Raw genomic sequence first — 6,526 nt, 5'->3', positions numbered from 1 at the left:
ATATATATAAAATGAACTTCAGCCCAAAGGAGTAATGTCAAATCATTACATAGGAGAGTGAAAATGGTAAGATTGAACTGGATCTTACAAAACCAAAGGAAGACTTAGGAGAGGCTGCCATTTCATTCTGGACCTTCTGTATAAGATAAAAACACATTTTGATCATGTGCTGCCTTCTTAAAAGTAAAGTCAATAGACATATTCTAAGCATACCAGATAATAATGCTATCTTTAGGAGAATAAGTGGCAACATTCCCTATGAGTAATATAAGAAAAGCAAGCATTTTGAGGATATGACAAGCACAGAATTAACACAAATGTCAAGGACTATACTGACAAAACAGTTATTTTAGATGACTTGTGCAATAGAAAATCAGCCAGGAGAGATCAAAGCAACGAATATCCATGTGTCCATGAGTTGTGAATATCCATGTGTCCATGAGTTGTTATTAAAGTTAGTGCCAAAAGGTTAATGACTTAAGTCTTTCCCTACCCAGGTTAAAGCCCTGTTAGTTCCTCTGCATCTCAGATGACCTTACACCTTCTTTACTAAAATACCTTTTAGGGACTTCATATTATGTCTTTCCCTTTCCTAAACAGAGTAGAACACCAAGAGAGTTATCAGAACTGTTGCATAATTAACTCCTAAATCAATCTTTCTTCCACTTTTGTGAGCTCTTTCCTTCTAAAGGAGAAGATTGATTGCTAAATATGGTGTTTGATTTCTACTGCATGTTAAACTTAAGCTTTGATAGAAAAATAATTGTCTGTCACATGGACATCTTTTGCAATGTAATTTTATCATTGTATTGACAAGTGACATCTGACAAAAAGTGGTAAATGCCTTAATTTTAAGTTGATGACTCAACTGACTCAACCCAAATGGCAAAAAAACAATTTCATCAGTTACTAAGAATAAAATAAATAGTTATTGATTAATTAGATTATGTTAGTGCTTTTTATTTTTTTTATTTTTATTTATTTATTTTTTTAGATCTGTCCCTAATACTTTATTAGTCACCTATAGGCCTGTTCCCAGTTATGTGGGCTCCAAGGAGGGGGTCACCATTCACCAGCTCGCAGCTGGGAGCTTGAGAAGGACTTGGCCTAACCCTCTGTGGTCATGGACTGTGGAGACTGAAGGAGCAGGTCTGGCATTTCCTGGGTCAGTACAGGACACATAGGTAGGGGCACAGAGGTGGGCCAAGAGCCCAGGCTTGCCACCATCTGCCAGCCTAGTTGTGTTTGGAGAAATATTCCTTGCTGTCGTCCACATTGGGCTTGATTGTGTCACTGCCTGGTGTCCAGCCTGCGGGGCAGACTTCCCCGTGCTCATCTGTGTACTGGAAAGCCTGGACCAGCCTCAGAGCCTCATCCACAGAGCGTCCCACAGGCAAGTCATTGATGGTGACCTGGTGAAGGACACACTTGCCGTCGATGACAAAGAGGCCCCTGTAGGCGATCCCCTCATCTTCCTTCAGCACGCCATAATCACTGGACAACTTTCTGGTTACATCAGCCAGCAGGAGAATGTTCAGCGGGCCCAAGCCTCCCTCTTTCCTGGGAGTGTTGATCCAAGACAGGTGGGTGAACTGAGAGTCGACCGAGACGCCCAGCACCTCGCAGTTCAGCTTGTGGAACTCCGCAGCACGGTCGCTGAAAGCTACGATCTCCGTGGGGCACACAAAGGTAAAGTCCAGCGGGTAGAAAAAGAGGACCACGTACTTCCCTTTGTAGTTGGAAAGTTTCACCTCCTTGAAGGCACCATCCACCACCGCGGTGGCCTGGAATTCCGGGGCGGGCTTTCCGACGTGTGCCTTGCAGACGCAGGCCATGACTGAAAGCTGCGTGGGTAAGGTAAGGGCGAGACGCAGGGACTCTAGGATGCACGGACTTGATTTCGCAGGGCCTGTTAGTGCTTTTTAAAACTCATAAAATGATGACTCTGATTTGACAGGGCTTAGGAAACCTTTCAAATACAATAACGCCTATACATTTTATTATTTTGTGAAGTTTGCTTTCAGATTATCTACATAATTTATCGATGTTGAAAACTCCTATAAACAGTACAAGTAATGAAGTTTGGGATTGACATATACAAATTACTATATATAAAACAGGTAAACAAGGACCTACTGTATAGCCCATAGAAGCTCTTACACTTTGCTCTTATATAATGCTTACAACTATGAAAATTTGGCTCTTTTTCTTGTTTTTCATACTCTGGAAGTTTCTTAAGGGCAGAGACTAAATTTTTAATTAAAATTGTGCTACTGATATACAGCCTGGCACCTGGGAAGCATGCAATAAAATGTCAAAGTATTTATTGAACACTTACATATTAGATATTGTTCCTGGTGCTGAAGTTACCACATTGACTCAAAAAGTCTAGATCCTTACTTTATGAACCTTGAATTCTAGTGGGGGAAACATCACATACAAGCAGGAAATATAAGAATTTCCAGTAGTGATAAATACTATGAAGAAAAATAGTATGATAGAGTCTGAAACTTTAATGAAAACAAGAGCAAGTTCTCTAGGAGAGAATCTTCCAAGCAAAGGGATCAGCCAGTGCAAAGGCCCTAATTTAGAAGGGAGTTTGAATTTAAGAAGTAGCAAAACTATCTGACTCTTAGCGACCCCATAGACTGCAGCCTACCAGGCTCCTCCGTCCATGGGATTTTCCAGGCAAGAGTACCGGAGTGGGGTGCCTTTGCCTTCTCCAATAATTTATTGTAAGTATGATGAAAAGTCATTGAATTCTGAAGAGCAGAATAAAATTATCTAGTCATGCTTTTAAATGCTCACTGTGTCTCAACATAAAGAACTGTAAAAGCCAAGCAAGAAGACCATGTAACAAAAATTAAACATTCTGATTTCTATGACAAATCTAGCCAGTATATTAAAAAGCAGAGACATCACTTTGGCAACAAAGGTCCATGTAGTGAAAGCTATGGTTTTTCCAGTAGTCATGTATGAATGTGAGAATTGGACCATAAGAAGACTGAATGCTGAAGAACTGATGCTTTCAAATTGTGGTGCTGGAGAAAACTCTTGAGAGTCTCTTGTATAGCAAGAAGATCAAACCAGTCAATCCTAAAGGAAATCAACCCTGAATATTCATTGAAAGGATGCATGCTGCTGAAGTTCAAGCTACAATACTTTGGCCACCTGATGTGAAGAGCTGACTCACTGGAAAAGACCCTGATCCTGGGAAAGCTTGAGGGCAGGAGAAGGGGATGACAGAGGATGAGCTGGTTGGATAGCATCACAAACTCAATGGACTGAGTTTGAGCAAGCTCTGGAAGATGATGAAGGACAGGGAAGCCTGGTGTGCAGGCTAACAGAGTTTTGCCAATAGAACGCACTGATCATAGCAAACAACCCTCTTCCAGCAACACAAGAGACAACTCTACACATGGACATCACCAGATGGTCAATACTGAAATAAGAGTGATTATATTCTTTGCCGCCAAAGATAGAGAAGCTCTATACAGTCAGCAAAAACAAGACCAGGAGCTGACTGTGGCTCAGATCATGAACTCCTTATTGCAAAATTCAGACTTAAATTGAAGAAAGTAAGGAAAACCACGGGGCATTCAGGTATGACCTAAATCAAATCCTTTAACGATTATACAGTCAAAGTGACAAGCACATTCAAGGGATTAGATCTGACAGACAGAGTGCCTGGAGAACTATGGATGGAGGTTCACGACATTGTGCAGGAGGCAGTGATCAAAGCCATCCCAAGAAAAAGAAATTTAAAAAGCCTAAATGGTTGTCTGAGGGGGCTGTACAATAGCTGAGAAAAGAACTGAAAGGCAAAGGAGAAAAGGAAAGATACAGCCATCTGAATGCAGAGTTCCAAAGACTAGCAAGGAGAGATAAGAAAGACTTCCTCATTGATCAGTGCAAAGAAATAGAGGAAAACAACAGAGTAGGAAAGACTAGAGATCTCATCAAGAAAATTAGAGATACCAAAGGACCATTTCAGGCAAAGATGGGCTCAATAAAGGACAAAAATGGTATGGACCTAACAGAAGCAGAAGATATTAAGAAGAGGTGGCAAAAACACACAGAAGACTATACAAAAAAGATCTTCATGACCCAGGTGGCCATGATGGTGTGATCACTCACTGAGAGCCAGACATCCTGTAATATAAAGTCAAGTGAGCCTTAGGAAGCATCACTACGAACAAAGCTAATGGAGGTGATGGAATTCCAGCTGAGCTGTTTCAAATCCTAAAAGATGATGGTGTGAAAGTGCTGCACTCAATATGCCAGCAAGTTTGGAAAACTCAGCAGTGGCCACTGGACTGGAAAAGGTCAGTTTTCATTCCAGTCCCAAAGAAAGACAATACCAAAGAATGTTCAAACTATCGCACAGTTGCACTCATCTCACACGGTAGCAAAGCAGTGCTCAAAATTCTCCAAGCTAGGCTTCAACAGTGCATAAGCCGACAACTTCCAGATGTTCAAGCTGATTTAGAAAAGGCAAGGGAACCAGACATCAAATTGCCAACATCCACTGGAACATAGAAAAAGCAGGAGAATTCCAGAAAATCATCTACTCTTGTTTTATTGACTACGCCAAAGCCTTTGACTGTGTGGATCACAACAAACATTCTTAAAGAGATGGGAATATCAGACCATCTTGCTTGCCTCCTGAGAAACCTGTATGCAGGTTAAGAAGCAACAGTTAGAACCGGACATGGAACAACGGACTGGTTCCAAATTGGGAAAGGAGTACGTCAAGGCTGTATATGTCTCCCTGCTCATTTAACTTATATCCAGACTACATCATGCGAAATGCCAGGATGGATGAAGCACAGGCTGGAATCAAGTTTACTGGGAGAAATATGACTAACCTCAGATATACGGATGACCACCACCCTTATGGTAGAAAGCAAAGAGGAACTAAAGAGCCTCTTGATGTGAAAGAGGAGAGTGAAAAGTTGGCTTAATACTCAACAATCAGAAAGCTAAGATCATGGCATCTGGTCCCATCACTTCATGACAGATAAATGGGGAAACAGTGGAAACAGTGACAGACTTTATTTTTTTCAGCTCCAAAATCACTGCAGATGGTGACTGCAGCCATGAAATTAAAAGATGCTTTCTCTTTGGAAGAAAAGCTAAGACAAACTTAGACAGTATATTAAAAAGCAGAGATATTAGTTTGTCGATAAAGGTCTGTCTAATCAAAGCTATGGTTTTTCCAGTAGTCATGTATGGAGAGCTGGACCATAAAGAAGTAGAGTTCCTAAGAATTGATGCTTTTGAACTGTGATGTTGGAGAAGACTCTTGAGCATCTTTGGACTGCAGGGAGTTCAAACCAGTCCATCCTAAAAGAAATCAGTCCTGAATATTCATTGGAAGGACTGATGCTGAAGCTGAAGCTCCAGTACTTTGGCCACCTGATGCGAAGAACTGACTCATTGGAAAAAGACCCTGATGTTGGGAAAGATTGAACGCAGGAGGAGAAGGGGACGACAGAGGATGAGATGGTTGGATGGCATCATCAACTCGATGGACATGAGTTTGAGCAACCTCCGGGAGTTGGTGATGGACAGGGAAAGGGAAACCTGGCATACTGCAGTCCCTGGGGTTGCAAAGATTAGGACATGCCTGAGCGCCTGAACTAAACTGTACTGTTAGACATCAGGCACTTGTTCTGGGAACTTGGAATATATTAATGGACAAAACAAAGATGCCCACACTCAATTACATCCTTGTGGGTAGAGATAGACAAAAACTTTCATAACAAGTATATAATATTGAAGATTATAATTGATAAGGAACAAAAGAAAAATTACAGCAGGTTAGGAAGATGAGGAAATGGCAACCCACTCCAGTGTTCTTGCCTGGAGAATCCCAGGAACGGGGAAGCCTGGTGGGCTGCCATCTATGGGGTCGCACAGAGTCGGACACGACTGAAGTGACTTAGCAGCAGGAAGATGAGGGGGAGTACCATAAAGAGGAAGAGAGGTAAAGTGGGTTGAAATATTAAGTCGAGTAGTAGGAATTTTGCGCAGACTTGAAGGAAGCGATAGAATTATTATATTTAACCAAGTGCTTGTCTCAGGCTAAAGCAGCTGGGCTTACTTGAACCTGTACCAGAATCCTCCGGAGGTTTGTTAGCACCAGAATTCTCCCCAGGGTTTATTAATGCACTATCCTTGGGCTTTACTCACAAAGTTTCTGATTCAGTGTCAGGGAAGGAACAAAAATTTGCATTTCAAAAGGTTCCCAGCTGCTGCTGCTGAACTGGGGTGGCACCGGAGAATCCGTGAGCTGGAGGAAAAGCTAGAGATGTGCAGGATGTTTGCAGCTGTTTCCCCTAGTGGGTGAGGGCCCCTCAGAGCTAGCTGGAGCCTTTCTGAAAGAATTTATGCAAGCCTGCCTTCTGGGACTGTGTGCTGAGCAACAGAAGCCATAGGCTATGGGAGGATTGAAGTTCCGTTTTGGTGTCTTCATTTAGCATTTGATTTTAGCTATTTTTCTCCTAAGGGCTTCCCTGGTGGC

General features: G+C 42.0%; 1 pseudogene across 1 annotated transcript; it reads right to left on the bottom strand.

Annotated features, from left to right (window-relative positions):
- Positions 1-988: 988 nt before the first annotated feature.
- On the bottom strand, positions 989-1,904 carry LOC104994386 (annotated as a pseudogene). The gene has a single exon (XR_825940.1). The product of XR_825940.1 is annotated as a peroxiredoxin-2 pseudogene (transcript).
- Between the last annotated feature and the right edge of the window lie 4,622 nt (positions 1,905-6,526).

Source organism: Bison bison, unplaced genomic scaffold (assembly GCF_000754665.1).
Source record: "Bison bison bison isolate TAMUID 2011002044 unplaced genomic scaffold, Bison_UMD1.0 scf7180017864258, whole genome shotgun sequence".
Lineage (NCBI taxonomy): Eukaryota > Metazoa > Chordata > Mammalia > Artiodactyla > Bovidae > Bison > Bison bison.
This window is presented reverse-complemented; position numbering and strand designations above follow the sequence as displayed.